This window comes from Diceros bicornis, chromosome 8 (genome assembly GCF_020826845.1).
Source record: "Diceros bicornis minor isolate mBicDic1 chromosome 8, mDicBic1.mat.cur, whole genome shotgun sequence".
NCBI lineage: Eukaryota > Metazoa > Chordata > Mammalia > Perissodactyla > Rhinocerotidae > Diceros > Diceros bicornis.
Genome location: NC_080747.1, coordinates 54,740,393 through 54,758,071, shown reverse-complemented (window position 1 = coordinate 54,758,071; position 17,679 = coordinate 54,740,393). Strand labels below are relative to the sequence as shown.

The window sequence follows — 17,679 nt, the reverse complement described above, 5'->3', positions numbered from 1 at the left end:
TCAGGAGAACAACGCATGAACAAACTAAGAATTTCAACAAAGAGAGAGAAAATATAAGAAAGTACCAAACAGAAATCATAGAGCTGAAGAATAGAATAATTAATCTTAAGAATTCCATGGGAAGGTTCAAAATAAGACTAGATCAATCAAAAGACAGAATCAGTGAACTCAAGGAAAGGGCAGTTAAATTCATCCAATCAGAGTAGCAAAAAGACAAAAAGAATAAAAGAAAGTGAAGATAGCTGAAGGCACTATGGGACAACAACAGTGGACCAATATTTGCATTATAGGGTTCCCAGAGGAGTAGGGAGAAGGAAAGAAGCAGAAAGCTTATTCAAAGAAATAATGGTTGAAAACTTTCATAATCTGGAAAAGAAATAGACATCGAGATCCAGGGGCCCAAGGAGAACCAAAAAAAGATAAATCTAATAGGACTCATGCCAAGACACCTTACAATTAAATAGTCAAAAGTTAAAGGCAATGAGAGAACCTTAAAAGCAGCAAGACAAAAGCAACTTGCTACATGCAACGGAACTTCATAAGACTATAAGCAGCTTTAATGGCAGAAATTTTGCACGCCAGAGGGAGTCTCACTATATCTTCAAAGTACTGAAAGAAAAAAACTGCCAACAAAGAATGTACTATCTCACAAGGCTACTGTCAGAACTGAAGGAGAGATATTGAGTTTTCCAAACAAGGAAAGTTGAAGGAGTTCATCAACCCTAGACAAGCCTCACAGGACATGTTAAAGGGAGTTCTTCAAGCTGAAAATGAAGGATGCCAATTAGTAACAGGAAAAGAGATTGAAGTACAAATCTCATCGGTAAAGGTAATTATATAGGTAAATTAACAATACTTTAACGTAATGGTGATAGGTAAATCACTTCTAAATCTAGTATGAAAGTTAAAGACAAAAGTAATCAAAAATAAGTGTAACTACAAAAATCTGTTAATGGATACACAAGGTAAAAAGACATACATTGTGACATCAAAAGCATAAAATGTGAGGGACAGGTAAAAATACAGAGCTTTACTATGCATTTAAGCTTAAGTTGTTATCAGCTTAAACTAGATTGGCTATAAATATAAGATCTTTTTTGTAAGCTTCATAGTAATCACGGAGAAAAAAATCTATAATTGATATATGAAAGATAAAAAGAAGGGAACCCAAGTAGACCACTGCAAGAATCATTAAAACACAAAGGAAGAGACAAATAGAAGAAGACAGAAAAAAAAAAAAATTACAAAACTTTCAGAAAACAATTAACAAATTGGAAATAGATAATCTATACCTATCCATAATTACGTCAAATGTAAATAGACTAATTGTCCAATCAAAAGACAGAGTCAATGAAATGATAAAAACATAAGACCCAACTATATGCTGCCTACAAGAGACTCTCTTCAGTTTTAAGGACACACATAGGCTCAAAGTGAAGGGATGGAAAAATTGACAAACCCTTAGCCAGACTCACTAAGGAAAAAAAAGAGAAGTTCGAATAAATAAAATCATAATAAAAAAGAGAAACTACAATTGATATCCAAGAAATACAAAGGATTATAAGAGAATACTATGAAAAATCTATATGCCAACAAACTGGAAAACACAAAATGGATAAATTCTTAGAATTATACAACATCTCAAAGCTGAATCAAGAAGTAATAGAAAGTCTGAATATACCAATCACAACTAAAGAGATTGGAACAGTAATCAAACACCTCCAAAAAACAAAACTGCAGGACGAGACAGCTTCTCTGGTGAATTCTACCAAACTTTCAGAAGATATTTAATACCTATATTTCTCAAATTCTTCCAAAAAATTGAAGAGGAAGAGACACTTCTGAACTCATTTTATAAGGCCAACATTACCCTGATACCAAAATCAGACAAGAACAACAAAAAAGGGAAAAGTTAGAGGTCAATATCACTGATGAACATAGATGCAAACATCCTTAACAAAATATTATTGATTTAAATACAATACATGAAAACGATCATACATCACGATCAAGTTTGATTTATCCCAGGGACACAGGGATGGTTCCACACCCACAAATCAATCAATGGGATACACCACATTAACAAAATGAAGAATAAAAATCACATGATCATCTCAATAGAAGCAGAGAAAGCATTTGACATGATTCACCATCCATTTATGATAAACACTCTCAATAAAATGGGTATAGAAGGAAAGTACCTCAACATAATAAAGGCCATACCTGACAAACCCATAGCCAACGTCATACTCAATGGTGAAATACTGAAAGCTATGTCTCCAAGAACAGGAACAAGGCAAGGATGCACTCTGTCACCACTCTAATTCAATATAGTATTAGAAGTACTAACCAGAGTAATTATTCAAGAAAAAAAAATGAAAGGGATCCACATGGGAAAGGAGAAAGCAAAACTGTCAACTATTTACTGATGACATGATTCTATATATAGAAAACCATAAAGACTGCTTCAAAAAACTATTAGAAATAATTAACAAATACAGTAAAGTTGTAGAGTACAAAATAAACATACAAAAATCAGTTGCATTTCTGTAGAATGCAACTAGCAGAAAGACAAATCAAGAGTGCAATCCCATTTACAATCACAACAAAAAGAAAAAAATATCTGGGAATAAATTTAACCAAGCAGGTGAATGATCTGTACACTGAATTCTATGAGGCATTGTTGAAAGAAATTGAAGAAGACATAAAATAATAGAAAGATATTTCATGTTCATGGATTGGAAAAATAAACATAGAGTGTCCATATTACCTAAAGTGATCTACAGCCTCAATGCAGTCCCAATCAGAATCCCAACGACATTTTTCACAGAAATACAACAAAGAATCCTAAAATTTATATGGAACAACAAAAGACCCCAAGTAGCCAAGGCAATGCTGAAAAAAAAGAACAAAGCCAGAGGTATCACACTTACTAACTTCAAAATATACTACAAAGCTATAGTAATAAAAATAGCATGGTACTGGTACATAAACAGATACACAGATCAATGGAACAAAATTGAGAGTCCAGAAATAAACTCACACATCTATGGACAGCTAATTTTCAACAAAGGAGCCAAGAACACGTAGTGGAGAAAGGAAATAAATGGTGTTGGGAAAATTGGACGACCACACACAAAAGAAAGAAAGTACACCATTATCTTACACTATACAAAAAAGTTAACTCAAAATGGATTAAAGATTTGAATGTGAGACCCAAAATCATAAAAATCCTAGAAGAAAACATAGGAAGTATGGTCTTTTACATCAGTCTTAGCAGTATCTGTTTGAATATCATGTCTCTTCAAGCAAGGGAAACAAAAGAGATATAAACAAATGGGACTACTTCAGATTAAAAATCTTCTGCACTGCAAAGGAAACCATCAGTGAAATGAAAAGATAACCCACTAACTGGGATAAAATACTTTCAAATCATATATCCAATAAGGGGTTAATTTGCAAAATATATGAAGAACACATATAACTAAACAACAAAATAATAAACAACCTGATCAAAAAATGGGCAGAGGATATGAACAGACATTTTTCCAATGAAGATATATAGATGGCCAACAGTCACATGAAAAGATGTTCAACATCACTAATCATTCAAGAAACAAAAATCACAATTACAATGGAATGTCATAGTGGCTATTATTAAAAAGGCAAGAAATAAGTGTTAGAGAGGATGGGGAGAAAAGGGAAACCTCATGCACTACTGGTGGAAATGCAAACTAGTTCAGTCACTATGGAAAACAGTATGGAGATTTCTCAAAAAATTAAAAATAGAACTACCATATGATCTAGCTATTCCACCTCTGAGTATCTATCCAAAGAACATGAAAGTACTAATTTGAAAAGATATATGCACCCCTGTGTTCATTGTAGGATTATTCACAATAGCCAACACAGAAACAAACTAAGTGCCCATCAACAAATGAATGGATAAAGAAGATGTGGTATATTTATACAATGGAATACTACTCAGCAATAAAAAAGACAAAACTGTGCTATTTGAAACAACATTCATGGACCTTGAGGGTATTATATTAAGTGAATTAAGTCAGATGGAAAAGTCAAATACACTATGATTTCACTCATAAGTGTAAGATAAAAAAGAATAAAAAAACACGTAGATATTGAGATTAGATTGGTGGTCAACAGAGAGGAAGGGGGGAGGGAGAAAGGTGAAAGGGATAATAGGGCGCACATGGGTACAGTGACAGATGGTAATTAGTCTTTGGGTGGTGAAGATGATGTAGTCTACCCAGAAATCAAAATATAATGACATACATCTGAAATTTATATAATGTTACATCAGTGTTACCTCAATAATAAATAAATAAAAATCAAAGATTTCACCTACAACAATAAATCATTTGAGCCATCATCCAGGAAATTCTGAGTCAGCTGTATAATAGCTTTATCTCTATTTCTTCAAAGAGACTACTGACACAGTCACCTCTTACTTCATATAGTTCTTACACTCATATGTAATGTATTACATAACACAGTGTCTTGCATATGCAAGGTCATTGAGTCTTAGCTGGTTATGGCACTTGTAGACATTAAAGACATTTGTATAAAAACAGTCACCTACTTTTTGTTTTTTTGACTTGTTCATATAATGTATTTACTTTGTGATGTAGGAGTTACATTTTAACTTCCAAATTGATTTCTCCTTGGATATAAGCATGAGCAATGGCAAAAGGAAACAGCAATTTGCAGAGAAGCATTGCTTCCACCAGGATGTCTAAGAAATGGATTTCAGTTCTTCTGCTGCTACAGCTGAGTTGTTGCTTTAGCCCTGGGAGTGGTGGAAAGATGCTGGTGTGGCCCACAGAATATAGTCACCGGATCAATGTAAAGACAATCTTGGATGAACTTGTCCAGAGATATCATGAAGTGATTCTTCTGACATCTTTGGCTTTCATTCCTGTTGATCCCAACAAACCATCTGCTATTAAATTTGAGATTTATCCTACAACTTGAAAGATGATGGCAACACTTTTTAAGGCAGATAATCTCTAAATAGATTTATGATCTGCCAACAGATATATTGTGGATGTATTTTTCACTAATGCAAGAAATCTTTTGAGAATATTCTGGTTGTATTAAAAAGTTCTGTAAAGATGTAGTTTTGAAGAGGAAACTTGTGAAAAAACTACAAGAATCAATTTTTGATGTCCTTCTTGCAGATGCTGTTGGATCCTATGGTGAGCTACTGGATGAGCTACTGAAAATACCTTTAGTGTATACTTTCTGCTTCTCTCCTGGCTGTACATTTGAAAAGTGTAATGAGGGCGTCCATTTCTTCCAACCTTTGTACTTATTTTTATGTCAGAATTAAGTGATCAAATTATATTCATAGAGGGTACAAAATGTGATTTATATACTTTATTTTGACTTTTCGTTCCAAATATTTAGTGAGACGTGGAATCAGTTTTACAGTGAAGTATAAGTCATGCTTTTAGTTGGTAGCTTGAAGTCCTAACTTTCCTAGTGCCTTGGAAAGTGAGTTTATAAAGTGAGAGGGATGTATTTCTTATAAGTGAAATGACAAAATTATAAAATGATCTATCAATCTGACAAATGTTACAGAAATGCTTAACATATAGGTAACTGAGGAATTGTTTCTTCTTGTATATTATAGTTTCATTTAAAAATTAAACTTACGATATTATTTGAAGGATTGCTTCAAAATATAGAGATATATTGGCTCTTTTCCAGACCCAGGACCTAAAATTTGAGGTTTCTAATGACTTTACATTCTTTCACTAAATATTTACACATCATCTCTTTAAAGACATAAAATTTCATTGAAGGTAGAAGTTATTAAACTATATTTTTTTGAAAATTTTATATTCAATAAAGATAAAATAAGCCAAAATGTAGAGTGAGCATATCTATTGCCATATTTTATAAAAATTTTCCAACTGTTATTAGCAAATATTTTTATTTAATAAGCAAATATTATTAACTTCCTGACATGAACCAAATGCAAGAGTAACTATACTCTTAAGAACCTCACAGTTTTCTTGAAAAATCTAGGATCAAGGGAAGAACTTGCTAAATTATAGAAACCAGACTGACTACTCCAGGGATAGGTGTTCCCATGAGTATGGTAGTGTTAACAGAGGATTGAAATCATTGTTTACATTTGAATTTGATACTTTTGCTTCTTTACAGAGTAAACAAATACATGTTGAATTCTTCAATGGCTTAGGTTTAATAATTGTTTATGATTCTGAGTGACCCGATGTAACATTAGAAACAAAAGACTATTAAACTTTGTCCTTTGTATATATAAATATACGAAAAGCATATATAAAACAGGTAAAAAACATGAACATATATAAAACGTGTGTGTGTGTGTGTGTATATACACATACATGTACATTTGTATTTTCAAACCATAGGCACCTTTAAACATCTTCGGCTGTGTCATTCCAAGTTCCTTTTAGAAAATTATCTGGTATATTCACATTACAATATTCTAGTTGCCTCTACCTTTGCTATCTTTTTTCTCTTCGGGAAGACCCACTACAACATTTGAGTTAATGAAGAAAGCTGAAATGTGGCTCATTCAAATCTATTGCGATTTTGAACTTCCTTGCCTACCCTTACCACATTTTGAATTTGTTGGAGGACTCCACTGCAAACCTGCCAAACCTCTGCTCGGGTAACATATTCTTGTTTGCTTTGTTTTTTTTACTTTGCATTTTCAGTAGAAATGATCCTGTGTTCTTCATTTAGAATGTTTGACTCATAGTGAAAGAGAAACAGGAAGCTGGCTAAGGTGACCTGGCAATTAGAAAGTCATATATTTCTATAAAATTGCAGTTATCTGAATTTCAATATTATTAAAGAATAAAGTCTTATATTTTGGAGACTTTGAGAATAAGGTCATTTAAATTAAGGCCTCATTATTCAACACATAAGAAAGTATCAGCCATTTATTCAGAGAACAATTTTAAAGTAACTGGCATAGTCCAGGGATAAGTGCTGGATAAGGAGAGAAGCAGTGTAGACACCGTTTTTGCCCCAACATACCAGACATTCTACTTGGAAAGGCAGGGTATAAGCAAGTAATAAAAATTGGGTGAAAAGTATTATAACAAGGACAAAACATAAAGCTAATATAATGCTGGAGAACGTCCCATGAGGATGGACCATAGTACCTCAGGAGTGACGTCAGCAATCTTGTGGCATAAGACATGCCTTTTGTTTGTCCCCCGCTGCAACAGCAAAAAAATGGCATCTATCCATGAACAAAAGTGCCTTAATGGGAGTTATGGGATCCAGCACCAAAAGCAAATGTATCTAGGAAGAGTCTCACCTACCTTTGCTTCCAGTAATATGTAGACAGACTCCAGTATTGGCTGTGGTCCCTATAGGAGATTGTGAATTGGTTCCAGCCCCTCATGGCTGCAGCCCAGGATCACCTATAGAACACTGACTTGGGAAGTCACCTATAGATTAGAGAGCCTGTGTGGAAGTCCAGGTTTCCAGAGAAGAAATTCCAGCATTTGGTTGAAGCACAGAACATATGAGTTTGGATGCATTTGAGTGGGTAAGAGGAGCAGCTTGACTTTGCCAGCATCACCCCTCCTTTAAGGCAGCTCACCTTAGGGCTAAGAGAAGGCCCAGGATTTCTCCCAGAGGGGAAAGGGAGAGCCAGGGAGTGAATGCCCAGCTTCCCTAGCTGTTAAGATGCTTCCAAAGACTCATTTCTCTCTCACAGCATCCAGAGTATTAAATTAGGAGCTCAGTGACTGATGGGAGGGAGCAGATCAGGAGAGTGGCATATAAAATTCCCAGAGGACATTAGAGGGACTTGGTTCTTCCAGCTATGTTCTGGATTCCATCAGGAAGCCTGACCACAAACCACCAACCACACAGAAAACCTCTCCTGCGGATACCCTATCAGGCCTGTGGGCACCCACAGAGCACTGTGTTCCAAACCCATAACTCCTCCCCTCTGCAGACAGTTCCCTACAAGAGCAAGATTTGATAGAAGGCTAGGGAGCTTAAGCAGAAAGCAGTTAAGGGTCTGGGGCAAGAGACAAAGCACAAACTTGAGCTGTAGAAACACCTTCAGGAAAACAAAAGGCAGGCTATCGGCATATGGCCTGATGCTTTATAGAATGGAGAGAACACATACAGGCTTAAGAAGTTAAGCATAAGAGGGACCAAGAACCATGGAGCAGGTGTATTCATACAAGGTCTGTGAAAGCCTAATCTATAGCAGGACTGATAAAGGCATTCCGACCCTGATGGCAGTTAGTACAGATTGAAGTAGGTGACTACTACTTCAAATGTGAAAACAAAAACACAAAACCCCAAAGAACATGAACAGTCAAGGAAATATGAGATCACGAGAAGTTGACATTAATCCTCCGATAACCAAATACAGATACATTTACCCAATAAGGAATTCAAAATAGCATTTTAAGGAAACTCAATGATCTACAAGAAAACACAGTACACTTGTACACTCTTGGTGGGAATACAAATTGGTGCAGCCACTATGAAAAACAACATGGAGGTTACTCAAAAAAAGAACTACCCCATGACTCAGCAATACCACTTCTGAGTATATATAGAAAAGTAAAACAAACAGGATATCTAAAAGATATCTGCTTGTTCGTTGCAGCATTATTTACAAAAGCCAATATAGGGATAAATCTTACGTATCTGTCAATGGTTGAATGAGTAAAGATGTGACACACATACACATACACACACACAATGGAATATTATTTAGCCATGATAAAGAAGGAAATCCTGCCATTTAAGACAACATAGATGGACCTTGAAGGCATTATGTTCAGTGAGATAAGTCAGAGAGAAAAAGACAAATAATGTATGATATCACTTATTATGGAATCTAAATAAGCTGAACTTGTAAAAACAGACAGTAGAATGGTGGTTACATGGAGGGGATTGAGAAGGTGTTGGTCAAAGGGTACAAACCTGCAATTTAAAAATAAGTTCTGGAGATATAATGCACAGCATAGTGATTATAATCAACAATACTCTACTATATACTTGAAAGTTTCTAGAGACTGCATTTAAAATGTTCTCACCACACACACACACACAAAACAGTAATTATGTGACCTGATAGAAGTGTAAGCCAATACTACTGTGGTAATCTGATTGCAATACATAAATGAATCTACACATTGTACACCTTAAACTTACACAATGTTGTATGTCAATGATATCTCAATTTTAAAAAATGGAGGTTTAAAGAATGATTAGGGTAAGATAGTAAATGTTTTATGTTGGAAATGTTAGGTCATTATTTTCCAGGAGAAAAAAAAAAACAAAAAATCAATTTAAAACAGAAGGATCTAAATATAAGAGAATGAGTACAAAGTTTTCATGAGATATACAGGAAACTTTTGGCTCCTTACATTTTTGTGGGGGTAGGAAATACATTGAGCAATGAAGAATTTACCTGGGATGGAAAGTAATAAAATTTGAAAACTGGCCAGTATCAGGGACCACAAGTATGAATAACTCTGAAACAATTCCAGTGAACACAGCGTCATCAGTAGCTTTATATAGTTTCAACTGAGCTACTCAAGAGGGCAGAAAGCCCTGCTGTACCTCTCCCACTGTGGGGCAGGTGCTCCCTGGGGGACTCAGTCAGGTGATGATGAGGGCCCCTCACAGATAGCACATCTACTAGGACATCCATTTTACAATATGATTTCAGGGCAAAAAGTTCATACATAAATAAGTCAGAAATATGGTCACTTATTGAAATAACTATAAAAGTATATTTCTGGATTATAAATTGGAATCTGAGGGCTATTCAATGGACATTCCAAACAATAATATCAGATGCATGAATGACAGTGATTCTTAAACCTCAGTCTTTAAAGAGTGATTTAGAGGGAGAGCTTGGGATACTGACAAAGATTAAAGTGGGGTATAAACTATTAAAGAGCTGAGAGAAAAATGATACAAGTCATCCCAGTCATAATTAACTTTATCTTAGTGCTCATAGCCAGAGAAATAAAATACTCATGACTAAACTAAAATAATTCTCCAAAAAACCTGCCTGGAATAAACAGAAGTTTTTTAGTAGAACTATAATAATAAAGAGTTAAAGATGAGTTATTATTCTGCTGTCTGGCCTCCTTCCGAGAATCTACATTCGTAATTAATAACAGTATAAATGTAGAGTCAGAGTGTAATATTTTCTAGAGTATCTCCTCTTCACTACTGTGCACTGATTCCATTCAATTTCCTGGTTAAATACACAAAATACACAGACACTTGAAAAAAGATATGTAATAAAGGAAATTAATGTCATAGTACTGTATCCTTACAAAGGAACTGAGAGATTAGGTCTGTTATACAATAGGCATTGATGAAAACAGAATGGAGTTTCCTCAAAAAACTAAAAGCAGAATTACTATAAGGTCCAACAATTCCACTTCTGAGTATTTATCCAAATTTGAAATTAGGATCCCAATGAGAAATTTACATACCCATCTTCATAGCAGCAGTAATCACAAGAGCCAAAACATGCAAATAACCCAAGTGTCCATCGATGGATAAATAAAAATTAAAAAAAAAAATTGTGGTATTTACACACAAGGGAACATTACCGGCCTTAAAAAATAAGGAAATTCTAACACAACCTACAATAAGGATGAATCTTGTGACATTATGCCGAGTTAGGCCAATCACAAAAAGACACGTACTGTACTATTCCACTTATGTGAGATATTTAGACTAGTCAAATTCATAAAAACAGAAAGTAGAATTATGGTTGCCAGGAGCTAATGAAGAAAGAAATGGAGAATTATTGTATAATAGGTACATCCCTAGTTTTGCAAGATGAAAAATTTCTGGAGATTGGTTATCAACAAAGTGTATATACTTAACATTACTGAACTGTACATTTAGGAACAAATAAGGTGGTAGAGATTATGTTATGGGTATTTTACCAAAATTAGGAGAAAAAAAAACATCCACTACTCTATAATTCCTGATGATACTGATTTTCTCTTTAGTCATTTTTAGCAATCATTTCAATAGTGTTTGCTACACTGTTGCTCTTTTGTGATGGAGCAAATCTTTCTCTAAAAGAAATGGAAGAGTTTGCCCAGAGCTCTGAAGAAAATAGTATTGTGGTGTTTAGCACATTGTGAGGTCAATGGTCAGTAACATGACGGAAGAAAGGGCAAATGTGATTGCATCAGTCCTTGCCCAGATTCCACAAAAGGTAAGATAAATTACCTTCTAGTGGACAACTATTTAATGACTCTGTTAAATTCTGTAAAGGGTCTGATTACAAAAATTTCCTGCATAAAAAGTAACTATTATGATTATTCCAATTTATCTCAGATAGTTTAAAAACCAAAATATAAGTGGCTGGTGATAAGTAGTACAGAGGATATTTTTGATGGACACTAACTTTGGCATTAGCACTGTGATCAAAAAGAAATATACTTTAGAGGTGCAGTGGGAACTTTTGGTTTTGTAATGATATTGCAGGCAGGTACAAAAATCATCAAATTTTGCCCTGTCATTTCCTCCTTTTCCTTGCAGGACTCCTGAGGGCACTGTACACACCATAGATGTTATCAGAAAGAAGTTAAATTTTAACAGTAACGTTAGGCAAGAATCGATAACAGTCTGAAAGGCATCATGCAATTTAGGTTTGACAGGTAATCGAGGCCTCTTTTACTTCTCCTAAATTTTGAAACATGCCTATTCAGTGTGCTTTTCAGGGAGCTATTCAGAGAAAGGATAGCCAGGGCTCACCAGGCTGTGAACAGATACCATCCAGCCATGAAGATTTAGAAAATGAGACAACCAGTCTGACAAAAAAAAAAAGAGAGAAAAAACCTCTCTTGCGGGTCCTGCTAAAGTCTGACTCAGGAAGATGAAAGAGAAAGGGTGGAAGTGGGTCCAGCCCTTATGGTGACCCTGTGCTTTATAAAATGTGACCTTGAAAGGACTCTGATTCTCTAACCTATCAGAATATAAGCTTGTCCTGATTGATGAAAGAGAAGGGAATATGAAAAGAAATCAACTGGAAGCAAGTCTAGCATGGAAAGTTTCAGGTGCCCCTTTCTCCATAAAACATGGTATTAAGTTATTTCTAGCTTATATAGCACATACTTGGAGTCTCTGGGGATTTGAGAACCACTTTTTAGTTTCCTATCTCTTACTGCTTTCTTCTTAACACCAACGCTAATTTGCTGAGAATCTGAAGTTACTTTAACAAATAGATGTTAGCCACTGGTAAATTAGAATCCAGCTTATGAAGATTGCTCGAGAATTCCGAAATCTGTACCTAACTTTGATACTGGACTTGGAAATGACTTGGCTATAAGAAACCATATTAATCAATGCTGTCAATGTTTGGAGTGCGTCCTCGAAGTGTTAATAGTCAGTTGAATAAAATTTAGCATCATCATTATATTTACTTTTCTCAAAACTTATATTGCTGTTTATGAAGTGCCAAGGGGCTCTTCTTTTCTACATTTAAAGAGTTTTCCAACCTAGCAATAGTGGTAATACTCCAGATTCATGTAAAAACTTACCAACCGAAATTTGTCTTGGAAGTACTGATTAATAATTAGTAATCTAAAACAAGCTAAATGTACTTATTAGGCAGAAATTTTTATTGCTATTAATAATTTATTAAATATAACTATTTAATTTTCACAAATCAAAAAATTAAAACTCTAAGAAAATAACTTTTGGAAAAAGTGGATATAAGTAATTCCCTTTCCATATCAGTCATAAATAAATAAAGAGAATAATAGTAAATTTTGAAGTTGAGAGCTAGTATAATAAACAGTTAAAATAAATGTGCAAATCATTACTAATTTGCTACTGTTTAATGCACTAGGATTTTAACGACTGCCCCCAAAATTTTATATATACTTGAATTGGTCATTCATAATCTCATTTGTCTCATCCAAGTGTGAATATAAATTAAGTACATGAAAGATGACTATTCTTATTACATCATTGTTTTAGTAGTTCTTGTTACTTAGTGTCTCTTGCCCTCATTTCCTCATCTGTCATATGCAAGTGGTTTAACTAGATGTCTGTTAATCTATTTAGAATTCTAACTGCTATAACTTTGAATTTTGACTCATGAAATAAGGTATTTTCTTTACTCTAACAGGTTCTATGGAGATTCGATGGCAAGGAACCAGATACCTTAGGGTCAAATACTCGACTCAAAAAGTGGATCCCCCAGAATGACCTTCTTAGTAAGACTCTAAAATAAACACTCAAATGAGAGTAACTCCAATCAGATGATAATAGTTCAAGAGGAAACAAATTTATTGAACAAATGTTATTGTAAACTTCAAAAATAAAAATTAAATTCCTTATATTTATTTCCCAGTCTCAGGAGGCAAGGATAAGATACAACAGTTGGCATTTTATTATACACAGTCACACTCCTTAAGGCCAGAATCAAAGTATCTTTATTTTAGATATAATTATCTCTCACAGAACATTTTTCAACACCATTCTGGGTTGGAATTCTGTCTCCTAACTCTGCCCTTACACCAATTCTCTTCTGCACTGTGGGGGTATATCAGGTGCCACTGATAAATATCAGCTCCTCTTTCATTACCTTGCCAACAGACTTAAGTGCTCCTTCCTTTGAGTTGAAAGACATTTTAATGTAGTTTCATGTGTACAGTAATCTGTTTTCTAGAATACAATGCCTCTTTCAGTGCCTTATATTGCCCTACTCTCATTATATTCTAAGGCTTATACTTAATAATTTGCTGAAATTCACTCCATCCTAGGTCATCCAAAAACAAAAGCCTTTATAACTCACGGTGGCACCAATGGCATCTATGAGGATCAAAGGATCCCCATGCTGGGCATTCCTTTGTCTGCAAATCAACCTGATGATATTGCCCACATGAAGACCAAGGGAGTAGCTGGTAGATTGGAATCGAACACAGTGTAAAGTACAGATTTGCTCAATGCATTGAAGACAGTCATTAATGACCTTTGTGAGTGTCACAAATTTTATTTAATAAATAGTAGTTATATATAGATTCTTTTGTCAATGGTGAGCATGAGTTTCATTCTATTTTAAAAGCCTAAGTCTGAAATTATTTACATGTCTTAATCCAATTTAAATCTACTTTTATTTTCATTTAAACATTTATTTAAAAGTTGAATTTTAGCCCCATTGATTTAGTGGGGAACCAACTGGTGCAACGATTTTCTCCTCAAATAATGTAAAGTTATATAGGTAATTGCAAAAATGACACACTTTTACAAATATGAAAAGCATTATAGAACCCATTGAAGCAAAGAATGATGAGCTACAAGAAATATCATAAATTCTTTCAATTCATTACCTAAATTTCCGAAACTATAAATCTCTTAGGGCTCAAAAATTGATTTTATTACTGTCATTATTTTAACAGATTTTATAATTATCTATAATTTACATACCATAAAATTCACCTGTTTAACTATAAAATTCAAATATATGTAATATGTTTACAGAGTTATGAAACAATCACCATAATATACATTTAGGACATTTTTCGTCACTTTAAAAAGAAGCCTGACATGCCTTAGAAGTCACCTCCCATTCCTCCCTGCCCAAGCAACCATTAATCAACTTTCTGTCTCTACAGATTAGTCCTTCTGGATGTTTCATATACATGGAATCATACAATATATGATCTTCTGCAATTGGCTTCTTTCACGTACAATAACATTTTCAAATTTCTTCACTGTTGTAACTTTCTATTGCTGAATAATATTCTATGATAAGGACATAGCACATTTTATGTGTCGATTTATCATTTTATGGATATTTTGGTTGTTGCATGTTTGTCTATTATGAATATTGCTATGTGTTTTGTGATTATATATAAAGATGTCACCAAAAGAAAATACAAGATAAGGTAGTAGCTGCTGATGTAAATATGTCAGTACTTACAGTAAATCTAAACAAACTAAATTGTTTGAACACGAACATTGTCAGACTAGATTTGAAAAACTAATTATATATACTGCTTACAGGACATGCTTAGATTAAGTGTACAAGAAAATTGTAAGCACAGAGGTGGGAAAAGATCTATTTCAGCAGTAACAAAAGAAATATGTACCTATACTAATATCAGACACAGTAGACCAGAAGTACTACTAAAAATAGAGATAAATACTTCATAATGACAAATAAGTTAATCTTTCAAAACAATACAAATTACTGATTTGTAAAACTTACTAACAAATCTTATAAGTAAAGTAAAAGTAGACAAAAAGAAAAAGCTAAATACACAAATCTATAGTCATAATGGGATATTTTTAAAGACATTTTTCTATAATATAAAAATATGACAAAATAAATAAGTACATAAATGATTTGAAGAACACAATTTTAAAATGTAACCTATTATATATATATAAATATATATACAAAAATAGTATATATATATAAAACAATGGGGAATACACATTTTTCAAGATCATGTGGAATAGCTAATAGAATTGACCATATACGCCGGGGAATAAACCAAAATTCAGTATTTGAAAATATTCAAGTCGGAAAAAGTATATTGTCTGGCCTTACTAGAATTAAGTTAGACATCATCAAAAAATATGTATAACTAAAAAACCTCTAAACTTTGAAAATTAAGCAACATTTTTCTAAATAATTCAAAATCAACAAAGAAATCATAATCATACATGCACCTTCTTCTCAGCAATTTCAATTCAAGGTGTATATAAGCAACAAAAATGTGTAAAATGTAAACTGAAAGAGATATAAAAGAATATTTATACAACATTAGCAGAAATGGCCAAAATATTATTAACAGTCCAAATGTCCATCAATCATTAAATACAGAGATAATCTTTGGTACTGGTGCACTGTCATATGATGGATACCATACAGCAATGGAATTAACCGAAAACTGTTATAGAAAAGACAAAAACAAATGAGCACATACTATATGATTTCAATACATAAAGATGAAAAACTAATCTTAGGTGATAAGAAATAAGGACATTAGTTAATTCAGGAGGGAGTACTGACTAGAAAGTCAGGAAAATGAGGTGCTTCTATATAACTCGTGGAATCCTATATCAATACCTAGGTCGTAAGCACATTGTTATAGTTCACTTCGTGACAATTTTCTAGCCAATTATGAAATTTTGAACTGTTCACTTAGGATAGGTGTATTTTTCCTATGTATTTCATACTCAAAGGTATATTTCAAAAAATGTATTGCATTGAGAAATTCTGGAATCAAATATTAAAAAAAAAAATTAAAAACATAGAAGAAATGCCTAGAGGTGCCATCATAGTGTGGTCAGCTAAAGTTTCTCTGAGATATGACACTGAATCCAAAGCCTCCATCAAGAGGTAGAAGCAAGTCTTGGGGTATTGCAGGGAAGAGTGCTCCAGGAGAGGGACAGAGGGGACAGAAATTGTAAATGTGCTGAGGTGATCACATGTTCGGCAACTTCAAGAAACAGCTAGAAGGACAATGTGCCTACAACTGACCATTCATGGGACAAGCTGACAGAGAAGAGTTTGCCAGGGGTATGAACATGTAGGTCCTGAAGTCCAAAACACAGATTTGGAATTTATTCTAAATGGGATGAGAAGACAGATGGAAATTTTGAGCAGGGAAATGTAATCTGATGTGTTTTGAAAAAACCATCTGGTTTCTGGGTGGAAAATAGACAGTAGAGTTATGAAGAGTGGAAGCACAGGGACTGGAGAAGAGGCATTTCATCCATGATACTTCAAGAGCACCATACTAAACATGCATTTCTATCATCTGATTTATAGTGCTTAGAATGGCTCCTATCGTTTCCTCTGTTAGAATAAATTTGCCCTTCTCACTATATCTTCCATCTTCACTTTATAAAATATTTGTCAATCAGAAAATTCAAATTTAAAAGCCAAACTTCTATGAGACCCACATAAAACATATGCTACTTATCTACAATTCTATGTCATTTATGTTGAATCATATGTATGACACTTTCCAAATCCTTCATGAGAATGATACGTTTAGGCAAATTAAGTTACTTTCAATGTTGACATCTTTATGTTTCTCTTTTAGACATAAAGAGAATGCCATGAAATTATCAAGAATTCATCATGATCAACCAATTAAGCTTCTAGATCAAGTGGTCTTCTGGATCAAGTTTGTCATGTGCCACAAAGGAACCAAACACCTGTGGCCAGCCTCTCATACCTCACTTGTTTCCAGTCCGGCTCTTTGGCTGTGATTGAGTTCCTGCTGGTTTGAGTGACCTCCTATATTTGTCATCACAAAATTTTACCTGTTTTGTTGCCAAAAGATTGCTAAAACCAGAAAGAAGAGGCATTAAATGAGGGAGGTTCAAGATGACAGCACAAGAAGAGTCTGAACTTCTTTCCTTCCATGGACACAACACATATACAGCTACATATGAATCAATTCCCCCTGAAAAGAAATTGAGAGCTAGAGGAATAACTTCTCCACAACAAAGGATAAAAGGGACCACATCAAGATGGGTAGGAGAGGCAGAGAACTGCTCTCCTGAAATACCCCATCCCTGGCATGGCAGCACACGGTACAGTCATGCACTGCATAAGGATGTTTCAGTCAATGATGGGCCTCATATACGATGGTGGTCTCATAAGGTTAGTACCAT

At 34.1% G+C, this 17,679-nt stretch overlaps 1 pseudogene; it reads left to right on the top strand.

The window, feature by feature from the left end:
* Positions 1–742: 742 nt before the first annotated feature.
* LOC131409249 (UDP-glucuronosyltransferase 2B31-like) lies at positions 743–17,373 on the top strand (annotated as a pseudogene).
* The last annotated feature ends 306 nt before the right edge of the window (positions 17,374–17,679 follow it).